Genomic DNA, 27,999 nt, shown 5'->3' with positions numbered 1-27,999 from the left:
AACGTGGGAGCTTGCAGAGAAGATGGGGTCAAGCGTGTGGCGGGTGGAGTGGGTTGGTGTTGTGACGAGTTATCTGAGTTTGAGGCTGGTGAGGTTGTCGATCAGGGTGGTGGAGTTGGTGTTGTTGTTGTTCTCGAGGTGGAAGTTCAGGTCCCCGAGGAGGATGTAGTCCATGGAGGTGAGGGCGTGTGTGCTGACGAAGTCGGTGATGGAGTCGCTGAACTGTGGTCGGGGTCCGGGGGGTCTGTAGATGAGGGTTCCCCTGAGGGTGGTGGTGAGATTGGTGTGGATCTGGAAGTGCAGGTGTTCGGCAGTGCTGAGCGTGTCGTCGGTGTTGGTCAAGACTCTGAGCGTGTTCATGTGGACGATGGCGATTCCTCCACCTATTCCATTGGTGCGGTCCCTTCGGATGATCTTGTAGCCGTCCGGGATGGCTATAGCGATGTCGGGTGCCGAGGAGGGGTTCAGCCAGGTCTCCGTCAGGAAGGTGTTGTCTGGGGAGGTTGAGTCGAGTAGGTCCCAGAGTTCAATGGTGTGTTTGCGGGTGGGGCGGGTGTTGAGCAGAATGCATCTGAGGTAGTTCGGTTATTTCCTGGTGGTTGGGTTGGCGGGTCGGATGCTGGTGAAACTGCAGTCTTGGCAGGAGAAGGGTCCTTGGGTGTGCTTTGGGGCGGCCAGTAAGCAGGTGTGTAGGCGTCCTGTGTTGAATGCATGGAGGGTGCTGGCATAGCGGAGACAGGCGTTGTGGCTTTCGCGGGGTTCTGGTGCTAGGTGCAGTCCAGGCATGGACGAGCACAGACGGGCTTGCCTTAGGTGCGCCTTTGGTGCCCCCGCTGTGTGGGGCCACGCAGCAGCCAGCATATATGGGGAGGTTGGAGGGAGGAGCAGTTGGGAGGCGGGAGCGGGCGGCGAATGGGCGAGCAGGGGGGGCGGGTCCGCAAGGATGCAGCGGCAGGAAAAAAACGAGTGAGGAGCGGCGGAAGGAATCAGAGGGCAAAGGGGCACAGAATCACAGGGGAGAAAAGAAATTACAGGCAGAAACTAAATACAGGGCACAAAAAATACTATTCAGGGTGCAGAAATCCCAGGGGATGAAGGGAAATACAGGTGGTAAAACAACACAAAAACAATACAAAACAAAGTGCCGCGAGCGAGCCTCGAGCTCGCGACCGGCAGCAGGAGCAAGCTGTGGGGGGTGCTTACACCAGGTGGAGCTGTTGCGGCGGCGAAGGGAGCGACCTGCCTGAGAGCAGAGTCAACAGTTTCCTCCCACTTGATGAGGGAAAAGCAGTTTCATTAAGGCCCAGTGTTCCCCTGGAATAGATGAGGTGAGGAAGGAGGGAACATAGCTCACACACACATTGGGCCCCGGGGTAAGTGACTCAGAGCATCCACACTGTTAAAGGTCTAATGCTGTAAATCTTCCAATTAATACCAAATATCACCCCCAGTGGCACAATGCCTACAATAATTATTCTGACACTATCATAACACAGGATTAAAACCTGCAACATTACACCATCATCCTGAGACAATACCCGTATTGGCTGCCCATCTTAAGGGATAACTTAGAAAGATGTGACAGAGAGCTGGCATTCATTTTGGATCCACCACTGCTCTTGCAAAATCTGATTTGACAACAGTCAACAATTACAATTTACTCTAAACACAGTTTTTCTCTGGCTGTGTGCGGTAAATTTTCCATCAATTCCTCTCCATGTATTACCTTTTGCAATTCATGGAGCACTGTGCCCTTGCATTCTCTGGCATTGGCTCGCATCTTTCTCCCCATTGATCTGTACCAACATGTCCAGTATACAGACACAGGCTCTGATCTATGTACTATAAACCACCTCATTGTGTCAAATATGACAAATATGTCTGATGGTGCTTTAAAATTCCATTCTCTCAGTGCCAAAGGACTGAATCACACTTCCAAAAGAAGATAGATAGTGGACTATTGTCTTAGACTGAAAGGAGATATCATTTTGTTACAAGGAACCATGCTTGAGTCAATGGAGGCTCACTCACATGAGACTCAAAGCAGGTGGTTGAATTCTAATGTTAAGAAAAATGATGAAGCTATTTTTATCATAAACAGGTATGGCATTACAGACAACTCGATGGAATTTTAGAGAGACCTGAAGAAGACTATCACAGATTTTATGGGGTAACTCAATAAAATAGTGAATGGAGACTTCAACAAACAAATGGATGGGATGTTTCATAGGATTGCAAATAATAAATTCCTAGGCAGTAAATCACACGAATGCATGAGAAAGCTACATTTTACTCTTACCCCCATAATACCTTCTCTAGCATAGACTACTTGTTGTTCAGTAAACAATGACTGCAATTATCCTCTAACCTGAAAGTTTTACCAATTACAATATCCGATCATGCATGCATATCCATAGATATCACCCTGGGAATACTTCAGTTCGGCCAGACAATAGAGACATAATAAAATCTTACTGAATGACACAAACGCCAAACAAGCCATTTCTGTAGCCATTGAAGAACTTTTGGTAGAAAACAACACTTCTGATACCTCACAGACTACTACATGGGATGCCCTGAAAACAATGCTGAGAGGGACTATGATAGTCCTAAATTTGCATAAATATAAACAAAAACAAGTGATCAGGTTAGAAGTGAAATTTGAGAGAAGGCCCTCGGGAGTGCTAAGGGCACTGCTACCTTATCATGGCTATGGAATCTCCAATACGAGTTTAACAAAATCCTGAGCATGAAAGCACAGAAATGGGTAGAAATCTCTTAGGCCAAAAAGTCTTCGGTAGAAAGCACTAGCAAACTATCTAAAATACACTAGCTGCAATATATGCTACTATAAATAGTAAAGGGGAAACTGTTACCACAACCTCTGACATTCTTCTATCCCTTAAGGAATTTTACTCAACACTATGCAATTCCAATGGGATTGTTAACCTAGTTGATTGTAGAGCATATTTTTCCAAGATTAGTATTCCATCCATCTCTAAGAACGAGTTAAACATTCACAATGCACCAATTAGCCAAACTGAAATTAGGAAAGTTATGTACAATCTTAAAATGGGAAAGGTTCCCAGCCCAGACGGATACTCGGGGAAATTTTAGAAAGTGTTTTCAGACAAATTGGCAACCCCAATTGTGGCAGTATTCCATCAATGTGCATCCTCTGGTATCATTTTGGGCACTGTATCTGCTACCACCATCGTAGTTATCTCTAAAGAAGGGATAGACTACTTGGACATTAGAAGTTACAAGCCTATGTAAGCCACTCGTCAACTGGTCCAAAGATGACTAATATTTCCACAAATATATTTTACTGCTGTCCACCACATAAATACGTTTAACATGTGATCCCATTCGGTAAAAGACTAATCATCATTGGCTTCCCAGTCCATTCTCAAGTCTATCAGTCTCACATTACCTTGTTAGATAAAATGAACATGCAACAACAACTGCAATAGCGTTTTAGTGCATAACCTATATAAAACCGAGTGTGGGTCTGTATTCAAATATTTTTTAATTTAATCCATATAAATAAATATAAGCACCAGTGCAAATATTATATTATATTTTGCCTATCTAGAGACCTTGACTAGAAAGTTGTGCCTACTGTTTGGGCACTTGCATTTCAACAATATGGAATGTGCACGGGGTACAATACAAGCATGGAGCACAGTGGTACATTGTCAAACAGCAGTGACTTTATAAAGTAGTTATTTGTGTTTGTCTTCTTTTCCCCACATAAATAATAGTTTTTCATGTAGAAGAACAATGTCTCTTTCGTTCCCATACCATTTGTACGGTGTTCCATTCCCCTATACATTCTTTTAGGGAATTTAATCTAGGACTTGGCAGGAGACATCTCTCTGACCAATTTAAGCATATGGAAATGTTAGAGTGAAACTTGTAAATGCCCAAAAGTTGAGCTACAGTGTATGTTCACATCACCCAGATGTACGAATGAAGTGTATGACCACCCTAGAGTACCAATGTGTCTTGGCTGGGCTGCCCTGTTAAACCACTTCAGTGATATATGGCAAGGAAAAGTGCTTTGCCATGTAGATCATAATGGGCCAAATTTACGAACATTTGTCGCAAAACAGCAAGACAACTTGCTGCGTTGCATCAAATGGAGACTGGAGCATTGCAGTATATTCACTAACACATAGCTCATTCCTGCTCTCTCTATGCACTGGAGCACTGTGTACATGCTAGCACCAACGAAGGTACACTTGCACTATGGTACAGGGGTGCCTGCTTTACAGTCAGGAATGTTTATGTGCAGGAAGGGGCATGTTTCTGCACAAAAACAATCACTTGCGCTATGGTACAAGGGTGCCTGCTTTACAGTCAGGAATGTTTATGTGCAGGAAGGGGCATGTTTCTGCACAAAAACAATCTTCAGAGGAATTTTCCCCTTTCGATGTGTGCTGCTGAATGTAGCACACGTAGAAAGAGAAAGAATGAGGAGAAGTAAATATATTTCTCTTGGCGACGCCATACCTGTGGAGGCGGAGCATTTCAACAAACTGCCAGGTTTACTAGTTTTAGTAAATCTGGGAATGCACCCAAAATCATGGGTGGAAACCTGCAAACATCTGTGCTCAACCCATGGAACACCTTCCCAGCACAAAGTGACGCAAGGCAGCAACTTGAACTGCTTATGCCGTGCAGAGCCACACAAGATGGATCTGTGTGGCATAGGAAATCTGACTTAAGAGTTTGGGTCGCCTTGCGTCACCAAGGGCGACGTAAACCCTTAGAAAATCTGGGCCCAACTTTATACATTAGCCACCTTTACCTTGTAAGTCTGCAATGTGGGGTACGTAATGTAAATAATAAATAATAAAGACAAGTAAGACTTCACCATGAATAGTTGCCAAAAGCTGTTTGAGACTATGCAGACCAAAATACCTCATACATCAGTGGGTCTGATTATGAAGTATAATCGATTTTCACAACTCAGTCTAAAAAAAAAGATAGCAAAATATTTCATAATAAATTTTCGCTTGTTAATATAGAGAAAATTCAATGGTCAAAATAGATTGTTCATAGATTTACTGGGAAGGCAAATCTTCAAATGTTTATTTTGTGATGTCCGACAGGACTAAATTAAAACTAGCTTGCCAGTGAGCCCCGCCCCGGTGGCTGTAAATAGCATCCCTGGTTAGGGGCGAAAGACTGGTCTCCTGGAGAAAAACACAGCTTTCAAGTGGGAGCACAAAGGCTGAAGGGATGGAAACCGTGACCACAAAGCAGAGATGACTCACCTGGGAATGGACAACGATATATGGGAACTCAAAGGACCACCACAAAAGCGCTTCTGTCCAAGAGAAAATCCCAGATGAAGATCTCAGGAAAACAAGCCATTGAGGGTGACGCACCTTCGCTCAATCAAGATTTCTATATTGGTATTGGGACATGAGGCCCTATTATGAGTGTGGCAGAACAAAATTAATGCCTGAAAAAAACTGTTTGAAAAATCTCATCACTCTTCGTCTGCACTAGTAGTCAAGTCCATCCTTGTCCATCCTTGTTTTTGTTTTTTCCAACAGGTGGAAGTATACAATGTTTTCCCCACTAGAAAAATGTTTCTCTTCCTTCACTCCCCCCTCATAGAAAGAAATCGGCGCGAGGGCATTGGAGCACATTCCATGAGCATGAGGTTATCTGTATTTAAGGTCAGGCCTCCCCTACCTCCCTCATACCCCACCCTAAACGGAGGGTTCAGCATACATTTATCACCTGCTCAGAGTGGTTGGTAAAGGTATGCATTAAATCCAGAAGATGTGGGTACTTCGTGTGGTTTTGCAGCTGTAAACAATTTCTCCAAGCAGTAATTCCCCATTGCATGGGGTTTAACTCATTTATGTACTGGATAGATTTTATAACTGTAAAGGTAAATGTGCATGAAGATTTACTATATTGTAAATCCGTCTGAGTCCTGTGCAACTCATGATGGGGATCTTGGTCTCTCACTTTTGGAGATGAAAAACCTTGAAGTAACCGCTCTAGAAGTTGAAGTCGGGCAGTACACACTGAAGCCGGGTACCTTATCGATGACAGTCTGCTGAAGCCTGTTAATGAGGTGGCAAAAATCTCGGAGTGGGACAAACCTGACTTCCTTGCTGGTCTTTCAGAAAAATGAAAGATGAGAATGCTTCTAAGTGGCGTTTTTTCCAACTTTCTGAAGTAGGTCCTCTTGGTCACTTCTAAGGCTCCCAGGGCCTCAGAGACAACATTTAGAGCCCAGGACCCAACCAGCAGATACAACCAGGACAGTCCAGTACAGGTTCTCTTGCCACTGTTCAGCTGGACAGTTCAGGATAAGGTCTCCTGCAGTTATTGGTGTCCCAGTAACCACACAGGCCAACTGAACTTTTAAGTCTACTCCTTATTGCGGGGTGCAAGTGGGAGGAGGTGCAACTCTTGAGGTCTCAACACAGGTCCTCTTCCTTAGGTCAAGATGTGTTCTGAGGAGATGGGGGTGAGGTAGCACTTCACTCGTCAGTGGATTGGGTGTGATCTGGACACTCCGTAACCAGTAGGCTAAAGATTCCCAAGGGCAAACCTGCTCCCTTTTTCACCACACCCTTTTTGCCTTACTGCAACCTATACCACAGTGCACCATTCACAGAGGCAAAATCAAGAAGGCGGAATAACCTGCCCCTGGAGGAGTTTGGTGAAAGGAGCAGTTAGGGGATCAGCTCCCTTTCCCAGTGGAATGGAGCCAGACGGGCTACAGTTCTCCCAGAAATGAGGACCCCTCCTCCCGAGGTCTCAATTTTCAATTAACTTTGAATGGTCTGGTTTCTTCTTTCAAGTTAATTAAGTTCTTTTCCTGATAGAGGATACGTCATATACGTCACACCCAGGTCTTTCGCTAATATGAACAAGACACTCTTTCTGCTCTTGGAGCAGTTTCCAAATCTCATCAATGGGAAATCACTGTCACCGAGGGCAGATGCAGGCTGGCTCAGGCTAAATATCCTCTTGGAGCTTTGGGTAGTCAAAGTCTTACATTTTAAATGTTACATTTCCTGAATGTTTATCAAACATCCAGAATATCCATAGAAATGGTCTGTGTAGCTTTTTCCAAACCAAAGTTACTAAATTAATATGTTAATTGTGCTTTAGTGTTTCTCTTGGAAAATGTAGAAACAGTTACAGATCTATATAGTGGAAGTAGCTTTTGATAGTCGCTGCAGGAAAAGCCAACTCTAAATTCTTACATGTTTCACTTTTAAATACTAGGCCCTCAACCTTGTAGGCTACATGGCTTACTCAGGGGTGACAAATGTACTGTTTAAAAGTATAGTTCCTTTCTCTCTAAAAGGTATATGTTGACAGGTCTGCCTGCAAGTCTAAAAGCTGCAGCCGTCAGTCTACACACTGGGGCATGAAATCATGTTTTCTTTGCCAGCCTAGTATATGGCACAATATATGAACAGCCCACAGGTTATAGTTAACCTCTCTGCCAATGGTGCACTCCCAGGACAAAATATTGTTGCCTTCCTGGAAAGTTTGCTCTGCTAATTGGGGCTTTGCCAATTTTACCATGTGTAGGGGCGTCAGAGCACATACCCCAGTAATTGGTTGAAAGTGCCCCAGTGTAAAAAGTTGAAAAACCTGCGATACCAGTCAGCAAAAAGAAGGATTTTCCCATAAATGCTACAAAATAGTGTTACTCAGTGCATACTATTTTTACACCACAAAAAACTCACTGAACATCAACCCTTCATGTCAAAATCTACTCCACTGTTCAAATAGCATCCTCATTGCATGGTCAGATCATTACGACATGCCTTATCCATCCTGAGCGCGTCTTCCATCCACTCCCAAAAATCAAATAGTTGAAAAGCTCTCCTAAGGCATCAAGAACATGTGCAGCTTCCAAACCAGAATTCTCAAACTATTAATCCTCCTTTGATTTTTCAATTTCACCTCAAATATTGGCTTCGACTGTTCTACCTACAGCACTGTACAGTCCATCATTGATTGAGTTGTTCCTTCTTTATAAAAAAATACTAAAATGTGTCCTTAGTCCCTTCATTGAAAAGTTATATTAGAGCGTGAGAAAGGATCTCCTGAAGTAAAGGAAAGAAGGAAAGGGAAAAGCATGAAGGAAGAAAGGGAGGAGGGGATGAAATGAGTAAGAACAAAAGGCGGAAGGAAGGAATAATTAATATGTAACGGAGAAATAAATAAAAAAGGGAGGAAGAAAGAAAAAAGGAGCGACGACGCAAACATGAGTGCATGTGAGAGCAATGGAGGAGATTAAGAGAATGAAAGCAGCAACTCCTTTGATGAAAGAGTGTGAGCATCTTAGAATGCTAGCATTGCACGCAAACCAAAATCTATGTGAGATCTGAGAAGAGCTCAGAAGAACCCTAAGCCACGTTGGATAGGACCTCTTTCTATAACCTCCTCATTAGATTCTGCAGGTTTGTGATGCCCTACATATCATAAGATCAGGAAAATATTATATTCTAAACCTCTATCCTACATTTAATGCTATCACCAATCATTGCCTCATCTATATTAACGTCATATCTATTAACCTGGCTTCCAGTCAAGCCCCAACAGGGCACTGTAGAAGCTGAATATTGAAGGCAATAGTTGGTTACATGTACAGCACACCGGGGAACCGAGGCTTATGAGACGCGTTTGCAGCTGTTAAATATGCTAATCGCCCCTGGCTGGCTGCCTCCCACTTGGCTGTCACGAGCACGGACCTCTGTGACCCGCCTGGATGCGCGCGCCACAGCGCTTTTAGGACAAAGTACCGCGCGCACTCATCAGGGGAGCCGAGATCCAAATGACTATTCATTAGTTCGCTCGGAATGACAGAACAATGACGGCTCAATGGAAATGGAAGCGTCCTTTGTCCTTTGCCACAAATGTCCCTTTCCATTTTATCCTAATAATCTGAGCGCTCACCTTTGCCGGGAGCCCCTTCCGCACAGACCCTCTCCTCGGTTACATGTCGTTAGCTCCTCTTCGCCCTACAGCACTTTGCTTCCAAATGCCCGTGCAAGGGGACTCGAAACCCAGTGGTTAATCCTCGCCGTACAATAGAGATATTTTACCGTCTTCAATCGGTGTCAAGAGCACCTGCACGTCACTGCAGCACTCAGTGATTTGGAGTGGATTATGCAACAAAAGTATGTTCCAGACACCTTTACATTAAGCATTTTTAAGAGGAGTGCGTTGTTATTCCGACAGTAATCAGTTCCGCTTCAGTGGCTCTACGTTCATCAATTGCTTTGTCTTAAGCCCCCTCTAATCACGTTTAATTCGTTTGATGTTTAAAATTGACAGACTCACCTGCGCTTCAATTTTTAGGAATTTGCATTTCATAGGCTTTGCCTGAGATTCACAGACACAAGTAAAGAACATTTATGGGAAGTGAGATTCTCACACAAATGTAATGTATATGAATTTATAACAGGGGTAGTACATTGATCACCCACTCAACTCATTTGTTTCATAGATATCCTGACATCCATTAGTAAGAATTTTCAATGATCCAGGCCAATTACAATTTTGCCAATGGACTGCTTCCCAGCCAGTATAATAAAACCACTTTTTTGGTGTTTTTTCGATGTTAAGTGGTGCCACCAAGTGGAAAGCCCGCATATAGCATATTTGGTGTAACAGCAGTTTCCTTACAAAAAGTGAGAGGGACCCTTTCAACACCCAAAGTACTAGGGTTCAATCAAAAAGAAGCAAAGAATTGTCCTTTATAGACTATTTCACCACCAATCTTGAGGGTTACTGTTCTGACCAAAAAAGCAGTGTGCTCACACATAAAAGTTCTTTACAAAATGTTAAAGAAAATGTATTGATAAAAGTATCTTAGAATTAAAAACTTTGTCATACAGATTAGATTGTATACAGTAGCAGCATCATCATATAAATCCACATAGAATTACAAATACAGTGCAAAAAATAAAAAATAAAAACCTAGCGGGAGTTAAAAAAGACACTCCTCTTTGTCATAAGAAACCATATCCATAAGAAGAAATGTTAAGGCTGAACCCTGATGTACTGCAGTCCGTTGGCATCTAGGATAAAATCCCACTGAATGGATTTATGGTGTACAGGCGTCAACGCGTTTTGATGGTATACTGGTTTAGACCATCTTTATCAAGACTAAAAGCATATACACTCTCAGCTGTTAATATATCTAGAATAAAAATATACAGATATTACACAAAGATATTTAAAACAGACATACCATATCTCATAGCAGTCTAAAAGTTGCACCCTAATGTACACAATAACAACTTCACTAAAAATAGGAATAGCACTACTGTTTAATCAATCGTCACAGGGCCCCTCTATCTTTCAACAAACTTACACCCCAATCACATACCATCCCCCCCTCATACTGGGACCTCAGCGCACCCTTATTTGAGAGGTGGACATTATCTCACCTTCAAATTAATTGAACCCGAATGTAGGAGTTTTTTCCGGGGAGATGTTTGATCCTCCTCCCAGGATCCACGTACGAATTTGCTGATTACCACCTAAATGAGACACCACAAAAGAGACTCAATAGGTTTTCCTATCATGTGTTGTCACAATACAGAATTCCTGAGTTTCCCAGACTCTGGGCACCCCCACTGATGGAAGGGTATGATCCTAGCTGACCCTATTATGAGACTCACAGTTCACCTTAGTCAAGGAAAGGCAACCTCTAAAATAGCAGTTCCTCAAGGTAAAGTGGTAACATCAATTAACTGAAAAATAAAAAAGTGATCTTCTTGCTTATTGTACGTCGTGAAAGGAAGGTTTCTTAAAATTGCCTTGATCTGGGGTGTCCAAGGTAGGTCCATGAATGCTGGGTCGATGGCAGATCTGTATCATAGCTGTATTAAATAGATGTACATGTTGTGAACATAAATGGACAATATTTGCATAGCCGGCGGTTCTCCTGAAATTCTGGCATTGATCAGGCCATCAAGACAATCAACATGTCTTGCTTGGACAGAGGCACAGCAATCCGAGCCCAGATGTTATGAAGACTGTTAGACCTGGCATCTTTGGGGTAGTTTCCCCTCACTTTTTGCCTCTAACTCCTGTATTTATTTACGCTGTGCTGGATTTCGTTTTTGGTGGTTTAGATGCTTTGGGCACTTTGCCACTGCTGATCAGTGTCAAAGTGCAAGTGCTCCCTAGGTAAATTGTTATATTGATTGGTTATCCCTGATTGGTATATTTGTTTCACCTGTTAGCCCCTAGTAAAGTGCACCGAGTGTGCCAGGGCTGGTGATTCAAATGCTACTAGTGGGCCTGCAGCACTGATTGTGCCACCCTCAGGAGCAGCCCTAAAATGGTATCACAGGCCTGCCACCGCAGTGCCTGGGTGCAGTTGCTAACTGCCATGCTGACCTGACCAGTGTCCACACTGGCCAGGCCCAACCTTTCCCTTTCTGTACACATTGGACACCCCTATGGAAGGCCCTAGGTACCCCCTGGGCAGGGTGCAGTGTATGTGAAAGGTAGAGCATGTACTGGTGTAGGTGACATGCTCTGGTAGTGAATTACAGCCATTTTCGTTTTTCACTATTGAAAGGCTATCTTGCCCATAGGCTATAATGGGGAATGCTGAGTATAATGTTTACCTGCATATCTTCCCATAGGAGCAAGATAGAAAATTAAAGACTGGTATCCCTGAACTCAGAATTTAATAACACATCTTTTAGGAAAGATGGTTTTTAAATCCTGTGTGTGAAAACAGCTCTTTTAGAAAGTGGCTGTTTCCTTTGCTGCCCTTTCTGTGTGCCTTGGCCTGTTTGTGAATTGACTGTCTGGTTTGTGAGTGACAGGGACAGGGGTGGCTCCCAGAGGATGAATGAGTCCGCCCAGGGCTGAATAGGGAAATTCCCCTGTAGATGGGTGGGAGGAGTAGCACCTGGGCCTAAATCTGGCTGTGCCTGTCTTCCTCAATGCTGGCTCCACCCCCTGCGGGCGGCTGACAACCCTCCCCCTCTCTCTCAAAGGAAAGAAGAAACCAAGTAAACAGAGTGCTCCAGGACTGGTCAGAACTGGTTCTGACTAGGCCAAGGCCCCTCTGCCTTTAGAGGACAAAGGATTTTGGGGTATAAGTATTGGGGCCCAGACCACAGAAAATTAGATCATCCTGGAATCAAGAAGGAACCTCTGCCAAGGAGAAAGCTGGAAGACTGAAGAAGAAGGACTGACCTGCTGTAAGACTGACCTGCAGTGGTGTTGCTGCCAAGGAGAGGGGAAGGACTTTGCTGTGTGCTGTGTCCCCTGGCTTGAAGGAATCTCCAAGGGCCTGAGTAGAGCTGGCCTCCTGTTAAGAAGTCCCAGGAACAACAGTATTTCACCCCCAGCTTCCCCCTGAACTCTGCTGTGTGTCTGGAAGTGGTGCCTCCTGTTGGGAAGCTGACCAAGAGAAAAGAAGTAAAAGATCTGCAACTTTTTCACGCACCGCCAGCTTAGCGAGACAATTTCCGTCGCAACGAAGATCGTCGCAGCGCCTGTTGCTGCTGCAATGTCAATGCCGCGTTCATCTTCGGAGCGCATCGTCCCCAGAGCGGGAAGATTCCCCTCGCTGCGAGTATCGTCGCAGAGCCTGCCGCCGCTGAGTGAGATCGTCACACCGCTCGTTAGCGGGCCGCATTTCATCGCTGCCAACATCGTCGCAGAAACATCGAAGATCGTCGCATCGTGCCTTTGCAAGAACATTTCTACCGGAGAAGCTATGCCTTGGAATCCATACAAGTATCCCCTCACTCCCCATACAGGCCGGATTCTTCGCACACGCCCGCTGCGTGCAGCGGGGTTGTCGTATTGCCTCCCCAGGGTCTCAGGACTGACGCTGTTGCTTGTTTTTCAACGCCTGAGCGCCGCTACGAACTTTTATCGCATCACCAGGTACTGTTGGCTAAAATCGACGCTAATGTGGATTATTTTGTCGGTAAGCTAAGAACTCTTTTGAAACCATATTCTTGAACTGTGCATGTTGGATTTTTTGTCGTTTTGGTCTTGTGTAGTTTATATAAAAGTACTTTATTTATCTACACTGGTGTGGAGTCCATTTGTGGTGTTTTCACTGTGTTACTGTGAGTGTTGGTACAAATACTTTACACATTGCCTTTGATAAGCCTGTCTGCTCGTGCCAAGCTACCAAGGGGGTGAGCAGGGGTTATCTAAAGAGGGTATCCCCCTTACGCTGACTAGAAGTAAGGGTCCCTATTTGGACAGTGGTACTTACCTCTGCCAACTAGAGACCCCCAGATCTAACAGAGACAATGGTGGAATTTTTAGGAATGTCACATACAAGAGGTGCACAGTATCCCGCAGAAGGTTTCTTGTCAGATTTTCAATAGCGGAGATGGCTGAGTACTGGAGCAGCAAAAATGTATTGCTCCTTAATTTTACTAATGTATACAAAAAAGTATAAACCAGTGGCATTGATTAATTCAAGCATTTCATCCTTTTTGTATACTTTAGCATTTCGCCGTAAGTGGGACGGGTATGTCCAGATGTGGGCCCTGTGCACACTGTGTCAATGGAACCAAGCTATACCCGGCTGATAAGCACACGACAAGGGTGATTCTGGTCCTGGGGTACTTGTATTCTGGGTCTGACTGTTCGGATTGGAGCAGGGTCAAAACTGATTTGCATATAGCTGGGTCCAAATTGAGGTGGCATTGTGTGCAAAAAAAAAGATGGATTGGGATGCGCCCCCAGTAATTACCAGTGGCTTCTTAAAATATTTTAACAGATCCTGTCCTGACTTCGTTGAGGGAGGAACTTTCCCCAACTCTGCTGGTGTTCCTTATCTCTGTTTCTTGAGCTTCTATCATGTACATCCACACCTGTTAGTGTTAACATTGATGTTGTTGTATGCAATGATACATGTGTGCCTAAAAACAAAATCCAATCACTGTTGGCGAAGTCACCCAAGATTACCTCTTTGTCAACCCCGAGCCAGAATTATGTAGTCAGGAAGACCCTTCAACCTAGCCCGGAGGCAACTGATTGACAGATCACAGGTGGAGTGGCACGTAACCAGCAGAACAAACGTTTGAACAGGAAAAACCCTGATTAATCCCACAGTTAGGCAGTGACATCACAATGGTATGGGAAGATTGGCCCCAATAAAGCACATGGCTGTAGGGGTGCGCGTTCCCAAAATATCATAAAGTTAGATGCCACATGAAGTTAGGAACACTTAACCATTCAGGACCCAGCACACACAGTGATCACCCGTTCCCCATGCCGGACATCTGGACACGTTACCCACTGTCACTCATTGTGTCGATGCAAGGTCGAGACCCACCTGCATTTGTCATCAGATGGGAGTCATTTACGACACCATGACTATGCCCACATACCTCTCTCTAAACAGGATCTATGAATTGTTTGATGATGCTCCAAGAAATGTATATAAAGGTGGTCAAAATGATTCTACTTAGAGTCACTCCTCAGACCCGTTTCTGCATGTTGTACTCCTGGCCACAGTGTTTAATTAAAACAACTGTTCCTATCTTTTTCAAAGTAAATTCATATTCAATTAACATTACCCTTGAATATTTAATTTGGTTCAACTGATGCTGACAAATTCGGTTTAGGATTTCCCCTTGTCACTCTCATACCTAAGCTTAGGGAAGTTCCTTTATGGAACCAATATACTTTCTGTTCTGGATTCTGTGCTTCGCTATGTTTTGCATTCTCCATTATATATTATACACATTCATATTGTAAGACCAAATTGGTACATAAGATTATTTATCTACTAATGAACCTTTGTGGTTTGCACACCATCCCCTTTGTCATTCTTGTGAAGCCAAATCTTTTACACTGCAATTAAATTTTAGTGCTGATACTAGCTTCTTGCATACACTTGCTGTTGATAATAAAAGGTCCATGCAACTACTAGCGTATTCACTTCAATGATTTCTAAAAAGCCTACAGGTACAGAAAAGTGATCTAGATCTGTAGCAAAATTGCAGTACATGTAGACCATGTAATACTGGTACAGTACTTGGAAAACCTTGCCAAGCATATCCCACCACTGCTCTACTGCATTTGGTTTCAAGGATGCCTTGTGGTGTTACAATTTTCTTACAACATATATTGGAAATTGCTCATTGGTGCAACATGTAACTACATATATTACTACTTCCACTGAAGCAGCTGTCACCACCAATTGTTGGAGTATGTTTATGAAACCGAGTTAAGACCATGCTCACCAAATTCATTTACATATAATTATGGGCTAGACCTACTTCAACCTTTCCCTTGTGCTTTTACCTGCTTCAGAGATCTAATGGGTGACTTCTCCCTCATTCCAGCTTGCCACCTTTGGAATAGCTTGAAATACCGCAGATCAGCCTGGAATAAAGTGCAACGGTCAAGAACAAGACCTCTAGCAATAAGGCCAAGAACCTAGAAGGGAAAAAAACACAGCAACACATAAAAGACCTTGCACTACTTTTAAAAAAGTGTGGTAAGAAAAAGGGAAAATTAACAAATGCAGATTCTGCTCTGAGTGCAGAGACTCCCCCAAAACTGCGGGGCCTCCGCCACAAGTGCGGAGACTCCCCTACGACTGCAGGGCCTCTGCCATGAGTGCGGAGACTCCCCCATGACTGCGGGTCTTCCGCCACGAGAGCGAAGGCCCTTTGTGAATCAGGCCCAAGGTGCTTCCAATGAATCATGCCTATCAATTTTTGCATTCTCTTTCATTGCATGCTGAAGACCGGTGTGCTGAGTAGCCATCTCCGATGTTGGAGGTGGCAGTTTAGTACAATCAAGGACAAGAGGAGCCATTTTAAGACTGACACATTGTGGGGAATTTTATGATAATGTTTCAACACTGAGGAGCACTGGCATACAGTTGATTGTTTATTCTATCTGACCAGTAGAAGGTCGATAATAATGACAAATATAAATGTGAGTGATGATTGCATTATGGCTTTGTGGCTTCTTGAAAAAAACTGAATATTGGCTGCAACTCTTGATTCCTATGAGTAATGACTAGGGGTGGGCGGAATTTGCGAAATTCACTTTCGCAAACTATCGCGAACATTTTAAAAATCTCAGCAAACACGTGGAAATATCGCGAAGATGCGGACGTTTTTTTCCCGTCCGTTCGCGGTATTTTCTGCGTAGTCGCTGTTCGCCAACTTACCCATGCGGTTGCTCGCGGGCGTGGCCATCTTGTTTTCACTTGTCTCGCGGTGCATGATCGCGAGAAGAAAGACGTGATCGCACGACGCATGACGTTACTGCGGGCGCGAACTGTCGCGAGACAGCGCAAATGGCTACCAACAATCCAACATCTCGTGGAGAACGCGACCGGATCGGGAAAACTTGTCGGCGAACCCGGGGATTCAGGTAAGGCGATCGCGCGCACGCGAGAATGTATTATTTTACAGCGCGAGCAAGAAACAAATTATCGCTAAGCTGCGGAATGCGGAAATTTTGACATTTTCGCGCTTTCCGCAGTACGCGAAAATGCCAAATTATCGCAATTTCCGCGAACGGAACGGAATTTTGGCCCAGGACTAGTAATGACATGTCTGTAATGAAATTTGCAGATTAGAACTCAGAAAGATGTGAGATGGGAAAAAGGGGTTAGTGTCTTTGTAAGGGTGTGTACCCACTTATCCAAGTGTTTGATATTTTTACCTGGGCCATCTGAAAGGTCGAAGGTTGGAGGAGTAAAATATCTCTTTTGGTGGTAACTGAAGATTATCAGAGGTGAAAAATTATTTTATTTTCAGCATTATCCACAACAACAACAGATATTTAAAATAGCAAAACACTCAATATATGAAAACCTCAATCCCATGTTACTGTAAAGTGCCCTTCTCACCAGGTTTTTATGGGAGCGGTCAATCTGGTCGGGATCTGTAAAAAGATGACCATAGTTGACACTCACAAGGCTCCTTTCTACTGCATTTATCCATGGGATTAAACTCGAGTTCTCACTTTTCAAACAATCCATAATGATCTCACGGGAAAGTGAAGCTGCTGGGTTTTGCCAAATCCTTAACCAAAATAATGCAGGTCTGGCTCTTATGAAGTCCTCGATATAATGCAATTTTAATTCATTGTGACATACGAAGGTCGATGCACTAATAACTCCCCCCAGGATCTTCCTACAGAATCTATTCTCTTCTCTTTGTAATTCTGAACAGTTCGAGAACCCCCAGACTTCTGCTCCATACGTTCCAGTTGGGAGGCATTGGGTCCGATAAATTTGTAATAAACTGGAAACCACGTCAGCCCGACGGGGTTGATGAAGAGAGGTAACAGAATTAATGGATTTAGAGAGTTTGTTCCTCCCCATTGCAACGTGGGGTTGCCATGAACCGCTACTGGAGAATAGCAGACCCAGATAAGGAAAAGTGCATGTGCTTTTTAAAATGTTTTGACCTATCGCAATCTTTGAGATTTTATAATTTTTAGGGCCGCAGGTCATTATAAAAGATTTACTAAAATTAGTGCACAAACCTAAATCAGACATATAATTAACAAATCCCGAGATTAAAATACGCAGAGCATTCGGGGTGCGGCCCATAAGGACCGCATCATCTGCGTAAAGTAACGCCGGGATAGGTCTCTTATTAATGATGGGGACGTCCTTTGTCAGATTACATAGAGAGTTAGTTAATTCATTGATGTAAAGTATAAAAAGCAAGGGGGCCAAGACGCAGCCTTGTCTCACCCCCTTGCCAATTAAAATATCGTTTGAAACCTCACCTTCGTTGTTTACTCGTACTCGGGCTTTCAAATTGCGATGGAGGTTGGCCAAAAAGTGGACTAAAGGTTCATCTAAACCATAATTTAAAAGAATGGACCATAAGCGGGAACGGTTTACAAAATCAAATGCTGAGCTTAAATCCATAAAACCAAAATATAAGGGGCACATGTTTTGCACACCAAGCAGCGGGACTTACCAGGCGAAGACCACTAGACCACCAGGCTGTAACGGGACGCTGACGCTGTGTGTTCCCCTCGCCGCCACTCTCCATCGCTGGCTGCAGTGGGGGGGAACTACGGCTCCCGGCATCCTTTGCTTCCTCCCGGACCTCCTTCCGGCCAGTTCCGCGCCCGGAGGCGCTACATAAACAGAGGCTCCCTCGGTGGAGCGGGGGGCACATTTTTTGCACACCAAGCAGCGGGACTTACCAGGCGAAGACCACTAGACCACCAGGCTGTAACGGGACGCTGACGCTGTGTGTTCCCCTCGCCGCCACTCTCCATCGCTGGCAGCAGTGGGGGGGAACTACAGCTCCCGGCATCCTTTGCTTCCTCCCGGACCTCCTTCCGGCCAGTTCCGCGCCCGGAGGCGCTACATAAACAGAGGCTCCCTCGGTGTAGCGGGGGGCACATTTTTTGCACACCAAGCAGCGGGACTTACCAGGCGAAGACCACTAGACCACCAGGCTGTAACGGGACGCTGACGCTGTGTGTTCCCCTCGCCGACACTCTCCATCGCTGGCCGTAGTGGGGGGGAACTACAGCTCCCGGCATCCTTTGCTTCCTCCCGGACCTCCTTCCGGCCAGTTCCGTGCCCGGAGGTGCTACATAAACAGAGGCTCCCTCGGTGGAGCGGGGGGCACATTTTTTGCACACCAAGCAGCGGGACTTACCAGGCGAAGACCACTAGACCACCAGGCTGTAACGGGACGCTGACGCTGTGTGTTCCCCTCGCCGCCACTCTCCATCGCTGGCCGTAGTGGGGGGGAACTACAGCTCCCGGCATCCTTTGCTTCCTCCCGGACCTCCTTCCGGCCAGTTCCGCGCCCGGAGGCACTACATAAACAGAGGCTCCCTCGGTGGAGCGGGGGGCACATTTTTTGCACACCAAGCAGCGGGACTTACCAGGCGAAGACCACTAGACCACCAGGCTGTAACGGGACGCTGACGCTGTGTGTTCCCCTCGCCACCACTCTCCATCGCTGGCCGCAGTGGGGGGGAACTACAGCTCTCGGCATCCTTTGCTTCCTCCCGGACCTCCTTCCGGCCAGTTCCGCGCCCGGAGGCGCTACATAAACAGAGGCTCCCTCCGCGTCGCGGGACGCGCATGGGCGCCGCCGGGCTAAGCCCGGGCAAAGGGCGGGCCCTCTGTGGCCCTCAGCGGTCACCAGCGGTCAGGCGGGCCATCCCTCTTTCACATCAGGCTGCGAAGGTAATTAACCATAATATGGGGAAACGCACTAATATGACCGCATCTATGGACTCTGCTGTCCCCATTGAGCTGCCCACATCGTTTGATACATTGCTGGCCAATGCTCTTACCATGGTCACCAATGAGATAGCCGATACCGAAAGAAGAATGTCCATCGGATTACCTACTACTACTTCCTTATGTTCCCAATCCCCAAAGGCGTCTTCTAATCTGGGCCTCCCACTCTCCCCTACAGTAATTGTCATCAAACCAACTGTTCAAGTTGACACATCAACCCCTATTATTGGAGCTACTAGTTTGGCTACCATCCCTGTCACTGACTTGTTAGTGGAACCTGAAACAGATACAACGCCATGTACTAACAAAACAGCAAGGGAAAAACGCAAGAGAGGCCCTGTGAAAAGTACCGTAAATAAAAGGAAACAACCAAGTCGCTGTAGGAACCAACCCACCCCACAGAGTATGTGGAATAAAGATAAAGACTGCGAAATAGTTACATCAATTGTCACCGAGGATTTATTGCCTCCACTATCACTATTGGACAAAGGTATTGAGAGACCCCCTGCTTTTACCTGCAGACCACAGTTTCCAGCTCTGGATAAAGGCACCTGTGGGGACTTCATGCTGCCCCCTGAGGGAACTGATAACTCTGTCAGTACACAGACCGAGTTTTTCGACCGAAATACCCAACCTAAACTCAATGGCAACTTGATTGAAACTATTGTAGACACCATTTTTAAACAAGTTGAAGTTCAAATAGCTAAACAATTTAATACTATTTTTAAGAGACTAGATAAAATCGAAAACCTTGTAAAAAAAAGAGGAAACTAAAAGGAAAGGTATTATTAGCTTAGATGCCCTTCGGGGCGAGAAATTTATGAATGAGCTAGAATCACTATGTAATTGCTTGAGGGAGGGGGATTGGCTGTTGCTGCTGACCTTGGGCCTAGTAACACCAAAGGCCCAACCATTTCTAAAATTGTTTCCTCTAACAGCAGCCTAGCCAATACCTCACCTGTACGGAATACTGGTTCAATTTATGACCCCTCTGAAGTAGTAGGAACAGCAACGGTCAGAACTGTAAGTTCAAATGTTAAGGCTATTACTACCCCACTAGCTACCTCACTAGTCACGACAGGTATCACCTTGGATGGCGTAAGCAATAGTGGAGGTGTACCTGTAAGAAATAGACCCACTAATAATCAAGGGCCGTCACTCCACTTACCCCCATAAGCCTGCCCATATGTTTTAGTTTTAGCAGGCGTCCCTGCCCTTAAAGAAGGTCAAAGTGAGTCATGGGCACAATTACACAACAAATGTATTGATTGGCTGACCAAACATAAAGGGGCAAGATGGAACATCTCAAATGAGATCATATTAACTCGCCGGGTGAGTTGGGTGGGCCCACAATACAAAAATATTAGTGGGGACTGTATAGTGATTAATTTTAGACACCCGAACTCTGTAAGATTTTTCATTGATAAACATAACACTCACGTTAGTCTGTCTACTGCAATAACCCTCCTCCCACTGGGTTATTTCTATAGGCCTCCTCATAGATTATTTCAAACGGCCCCTACTACCTTTCCTTTATCTAATAGATTTTCCGCCCTATCCGATTTAGGAAGTCTAGATTGACCACCACCAACATCTCCTAACATCTCTGATGAGGTCACTAGTATAGTTCCTCTGGAAAAGGCAAATTTTACATGTATTCACAAGCCATGCTCAGGTAGATTAGTACCTCCACATGTAGTATGCCCCGACCCTCCCATTGCCCTTCCTTTTTCTCCCATTATTTCACCGATTGATACTTTAAGTATCATTAGTTGGAACATTGCTGGGCTTCTAGGTAAAATGAAAATCAAAGAATGGGTTACTTGGATAAGTAATTTTGATGTGGTAATGTTGCAAGAAACATGGTGCACATGTGCTCAATTATTGGAGGGCTTTTTCTGTCATAATCTTATTGTACCATCTCCTGTTATGGGGCGACCTAGTGGTGGTCTATCTATCTGGGCAAAAATTTCCAAGGACGTGAAAATCGAACCACTACATGTGGTCAGTAAACATTTGATAGCTGCGAAATATGTTGCAAGGTTAAAGATTTGTTTTATAAATTTTTATGATAATGATTTCGTTAACCATCCCAATCCTACTTTTTTAGAATTGTCCAATTTTATTGATGAAGTTGCAAATGGAGAAAAGTATGGCCAATTCGATGGTATTTGTGTAGGCGGAGATTTTAATGCTCACATTCATTCTATATCCCCGCCTTGTAGACGAGGATCTGAACTATTGGACTTATTATACAGTAGGGATTTAGACGATGTAATGGGCTACAGTGGAATTGCTGAGGAAAAGGTACCGGCCCCCACTTACATTGGCCGTGGTAGTTCAACAACTATTGGCTATATGTTTACCTCTTCTCTCCTTAGCGGTGTGTTACTTAAATCTGAGGTTGTCAGTAGTTCATATAGTGATCATCTGCCAATAGTAATCCACCTTAAATCCATTAAAAGACCTATAGGCCCACATGAGGTTGGGGCCTCAAATATTACTGCATCTACAGATAGGCTTTGGATTGTATGGAGAGGGATCGATAACCAAGAGATTCTAGCTAATGTGATTAAGAACCACCCTCTATTGATTTCTAACTGCTTAACATTTGGTGGCCCTGACATAATCAAGTCCTTCTGTGACTTATGTGCAGTTATAAAAAGGGCAATTTCCAAACCCCCAAAAGAATATAACATAAATAACCACAGATGGTTTGATACCAATTGTTCGAGGGCTAATAGGGAACTTAGAAAGGCCTTGGAAGCCAAACCCCGAGATGTGTCCCTTGTTAGATCATTACGTCTCAAATATAAACATGCATTAAAAGCTAGATCTGAGGAGTTGATAATAAGCCATTGGGACAATCTCACCATAACTGCTGCCCTAAAAGATTCGACAGGGTTTTGGAGAGAAGTAAAGAATTTGAGAGCCCTGGGCAGTAACATTACCCCGATAAACTGCAATATCACAGGTGATTCATGGGTCAATCATTTCTCTAAGCTTTATGCTGCGGTTGGAGACCTAACCGAGGACATTTTCCCCGACAGTACCATAGTTATAACATTAGAGGAGGTGGAGGAAGCTATTGCCAATAGTGCTGGCACTAAGGCCCCTGGCCCAGATGGCTTGTCCATCGATCAGATAAAATCGAACACCTGTTTTTGGGCCCCCTTACTCTGTAACCTTTTCAACAACTTGAGTAAGAAATCCATCCCCTCGACATGGTCCAGCAGTACTATTGTACCTATTTTTAAAAAGGGAGACAGGATGGACCCGGGGTGCTATCGACCAATATCTTTGATCGATGACACCCTGAAGGTCCTTGGAAGGGTTTTATTTAATAAAATTAGCACCTGGGCAGATGAGAACTCTATTATCCATCGTTGCCAGTTGGGTTTTAGGAGTAAACTTGGTACGGTGGAACAATGCTTGAACCTTAATCTCCTAATGGCCAAATATACAAGAGCCAAACAATCCCCCTTATATTTTGGTTTTATGGATTTAAGCTCAGCATTTGATTTTGTAAACCGTACCCGCTTATGGTCCATTCTTTTAAATTATGGTTTAGATGAACCTTTAGTCCACTTTTTGGCCAACCTCCATCGCAATTTGAAAGCCCGAGTACGAGTAAACAACGAAGGTGAGGTTTCAAACGATATTTTAATTGGCAAGGGGGTGAGACAAGGCTGCGTCTTGGCCCCCTTGCTTTTTATACTTTACATCAATGAATTAACTAACTCTCTATGTAATCTGACAAAGGACGTCCCCATCATTAATAAGAGACCTATCCCGGCGTTACTTTACGCAGATGATGCGGTCCTTATGGGCCGCACCCCGAATGCTCTGCGTATTTTAATCTCGGGATTTGTTAATTATATGTCTGATTTAGGTTTGTGCACTAATTTTAGTAAATCTTTTATAATGACCTGCGGCCCTAAAAATTATAAAATCTCAAAGATTGAGATAGGTCAAAACATTTTAAAAAGCACATGCACTTTCCCTTATCTGGGTCTGCTATTCTCCAATAGCGGTTCATGGCAACCCCACGTTGCAATGGGGAGGAACAAACTCTCTAAATCCATTAATTCTGTTACCTCTCTTCATCAACCCCGTCGGGCTGACGTGGTTTCCAGTTTATTACAAATTTATCGGACCCAATGCCTCCCAACTGGAACGTATGGAGCAGAAGTCTGGGGGTTCTCGAACTGTTCAGAATTACAAAGAGAAGAGAATAGATTCTGTAGGAAGATCCTGGGGGGAGTTATTAGTGCATCGACCTTCGTATGTCACAATGAATTAAAATTGCATTATATCGAGGACTTCATAAGAGCCAGACCTGCATTATTTTGGTTAAGGATTTGGCAAAACCCAGCAGCTTCCCTTTCCCGTGAGATCATTATGGATTGTTTGAAAAGTGAGAACTCGAGTTTAATCCCATGGATAAATGCGGTAGAAAGGAGCCTTGTGAGTGTCAACTATGGTCATCTTTTTACAGATCCCGACCAGATTGACCGCTCCCATAAAAACCTGGTGAGAAGGGCACTTTACCAATACTTCTATAATGAGAGGGAAAGAGTGGACTCTCTGAAACAATCTACAGTAAACTACCTAATGATCCGGGAACCATATATTGAATCTCCGACGTTACCCCAGCCCTATTTACGTAAAAAATTGGGCAGGTGGAACAGGATCCTATTATTTAGATTTAGGGACAGGAGCATTGTACATCTTATCTGCTTTCCACTGGGCTACATTAAAAATTTGGAAAAATTACATTGCCCTTGTGACCTTGGTGGAACCCAGAGTATGCTCCATTTTATTTTTGGCTGTGGTTTTTACAGAAAATAAACAAAGTATTACCTAATCCCTTATTGCAGGAAATATGATTTGACTGACCACAATCATGCTTTTAGACATTTCTTAATGCTTGGATCAGACGAACTAATTTTTAGAGTTAGTGGCTTTCTTAATGCAATTGTACGTTCACGCAGGTCTTTGAAAATTGAGTAATTTTGTTTACATACGCATTTTGCACTTTAAAGCCTAATTTGCACAAACTTAATGCATCGCATTTGCTTTGCCTCTATAAAGTCAGTAGTTACATTTCTGTATACCTTTATATATGTATGTATGATGGTTTCATGCATAGTCTAGTAAGATGGTATAATTGTATTCTAATTGTTGATCCTGTAAGTTATATTTAATATGTTATTTATTATAAATTGCGGCCCGAAATTGTAGTGTTAAATTGTGTATTTTAATCGAGATTTTGTGCTTTTATGGATGGTTTTTGAAATCCGAATAAAGTCTATTTGATTGATTGATTGACTATAATATATGTAGAATCATGAAATTTAGGATAAACAGGAACACCATAAAAGTCTAAAATATGCAGCAAGCAATTGATTGTAAAACACAAATAAAAGTATTTTGTTTCTAAAATTCATCTCCTGGAGGCCTGTGGTAGTCTCAATAATAGCATGCCCACTAGTTTCTATTTTAAGTAATCCGGGCAGTGCATATATGATCAGCTTCAAAAATAATATACCGTGGGATCATCTGTTCTAAAAGAAAATATTAAGGCTTCAACAAAAGCTGTCATTGAGAAAGATCTGAATAGAGAAGCACGCTATTTACAGCAGTCACCAACGTTTTTTTGTGCATAAGAACCTGAAGAGCATCATCGCATCCCAGCCCTCAAATTCATAGTTACAGAGGTCATTACTAGATGGTCTACACCATTTGCCAAAAAAGCTTAGGTTCGGAGGATGTAGAGCCTCAACCTAATATATAAAGTCTATGCGCCTTTGGTTGTATCCAGTCAAGATACAACCAGGTGACTTGCAATATTCTTATCATGTCGGGAAGGGGGTATTTTATTCCTTATTATATAACATGGTCCCAACCGATCACCTTTCCACAAACCACTTGAATCCGTATTGTGTAGCTCTTTCATATGAAAGAGAGAGCATTTTTGAAAACTATAAATTATAACTAGAATTTCTAATGGAAAATTAAACACAAAAAAGCTGTTAGATATTTGTTGCAGAAAGATATTGGAACATGCAGGAAAACTTGAACCTTTCTGTAATCGTTGTCGGCAGCCTGCACACCATGGTAATTTGTGTTACCTTTTTGGGACCACTATCTGTATTTAACTAATTTGATTGGGTCATTACAATTGCAAGATCATACCACAAGTGTCCAAGCTCAAAGTCTACAAAGGTAATTCCAATATGTGATGCACAGGGGATGAACAGTGGAGGAACCAGATCAAGTCCCATTTGGAGGCACAAGCACACTTTGTCACTTCCAAGAACTCGTGTCACTGCATGTATGGCAAAGGAGGAAAAGCAGGCCACAAGGAGTTCCCTCTCTACATTACTGATGCTTATTGTCTTTGGGCCATTTTTAGAGCTTTTTAGATCTGGAACACTGACTAAAAATCAGATAGCCTTTCCACTCAATTTAGAATACAGATAGACTGGATTCTAACAGAAAGGACATCTGCCATTTTTTCAGACTATCATTAGTAAAAATGTCATCTAAGAAAAGTAGCATGTCCTAAATAGGATTGAGAAAATATTCTTCCATTGGGTGTGGAAGTCACTCAATTAACCTATGCTTAACCCTGGGTAGCTTGGCACAAAAAGTCTCAGGTAATGTGTAAAGTATTTAGGTAGCACACAAACAATAATAACGTGAATACGGAACACAAGAAAAATTCCAACCAATTTACAACAATAGAGTAAGTTAAATAATATTGACAACAAAACAATAAAAATCCAATCTATAGAACCAGAGTTATGATTTCTTTCAGGTATTGGGAAAAGCTAGCACCTAAAAGATCGAAGCGCCAACTGTGAACATTTGTTCGCGCAAACGTAGTGTAGTGTATTTCTTATAGTACCCCTGCAAGACCTGCGCTTTTGGACAACATTACACTGTGGGTCAGGTGGTAGACTGACTCAGTGCACCCCCACCACGTATGTAGGCTTATTTTTGCAGTAGCTAGCTCACAGTGCCACTAGAATCTCCTTTTATCAGAGAGATTCGTTGTTGGCAACCTCGGAACACAACAAACCCTGATTCCTCAGACTCGTGGAAACAATATACTAATTTTCACCCAGTCACTCGTGCTTGCTCATTTTGTCTCAGAGACATACACGGAAGAAACAGTCAAGCGTGTTTACAATAAGAATTTATTGTACCGTTGTTCTTCTAGTATAAAATAAATGCGCTGCTACAACTGTAATACAATAGCAGAGATATATATTAGGGTACCAATATGAAATATAACATACACTCCTCATAATACCCAACAATAATAATACACAATTGGAAATACTCATTTATAATGGTGTCAGTACATAAGATTATCCATTAGTCATTTAAAATGTTTCTAAAAACTTTAAAAATTCATTTAAAAACAGTTTAAAAACAAGGAGAGAAAGAAATGTTCTCTTGAAATATGAATTTTTGATGTAAAGTTCCACAAATCACAGTTTTAAATGAGTTCGATCACACAAGTTGAACTACTGCAAGCGTACTTAGAAGGCCATGCTTTGTTATTGCAAGTGTAATTTGAGGAATTTTGTTGAACTGAAAGGGTAAAAAATATAAATTCATTCCAAGCACATGGTGAGCCAGATTTAGATTAAATGTCCTGGCTGGGAGACACAGCATTATCGCAGCCTAGTGCCACAGGGGACAAACATTGTAGTACCTCGCATAGCACGTCAAGAGTGCACAGATGAAGTTCCGTGCTGCCAACAGTTGTTGGAGAGGCAGCCGGTGCTGTAGTCGATACCTCAGTGCCAATGGTGGAGCTGAAATTCAACTCAGTTGAAAAGGGCACCTGCGGTTCCCTGAGGAATGCATTTGTCAAGATGGGAATATGCTGAGGACAGAGTTGAGCATGGGACCGCACTAGTTCCAGCCTGGAGTCTAAGTCCGCCGGTGATTCCATTAGAGGTGTCAGACAGATTTCCAACTCGCATTCTCCTCTGCAAAACAGGCATCGGAAAACAGGTATGATACAGTCTTCAAAGACTGGTCTGAACAATAGGAACCAAAAAGCACTTAGTTCTCGAAGGCGAGGTGCACCCAGATGTTGTACCATGCGCTCACGGTAATATCTGTCCAGGAGTGCTTTTACAATCTCGCTGGCGGTTGGTCCGTCCATTGCGTAGCAGGTAATCGACAATCAGGATTCCAGCTATTGTGAGCAGGATCAGAGGTAGACCCCCGAAAATGCTTCCAAATACAGAGTGTATAAAGATAGGAATAACTCCGAGGACTGTCTGGAAGGTCCTAAGGAATCCTGACCCTATGGTCTTAAATAGGTGTACAATACCACATGTATCTGACATGTTAAAGATACGACCCACCATTTCTACAAAATGTAGAGGGCAGTTGGTATGAATAAGTGCCTGTATCTCAGGCAAGGTCCCTGTGATTTGAAGTTCAAAGGTTTCTCGAACGGAGGTTAATTGTACGGTCTGCTGTAAAAGCATGACTTTCATTCTGCTCAAAGCATCAAACTGTATAAAAGAAACATTCAGTGTAGGCCATAGTGGCGCATCCCTGACTGTATTTGTCGGTGGAAACAGTACTTGCATAGAGCAAGTAACCTTGGTGTTCATGGTGACCAGATAGGTGATGCCCGGAAGCATACCACAGCAACCTTGATCATTCAGCATCAAGTAACTCCCATTTGAAAGTAACTCAAATGCTGGCATGAT

The sequence above is a fragment of the Triturus cristatus genome, chromosome 2_2 (assembly GCF_964204655.1).
Source record: "Triturus cristatus chromosome 2_2, aTriCri1.1, whole genome shotgun sequence".
In the NCBI taxonomy this organism is placed as follows: Eukaryota; Metazoa; Chordata; class Amphibia; order Caudata; family Salamandridae; genus Triturus; species Triturus cristatus.
The sequence above is the reverse complement of the archived record's forward strand: the minus strand, read 5'-3'. Positions refer to the sequence as shown.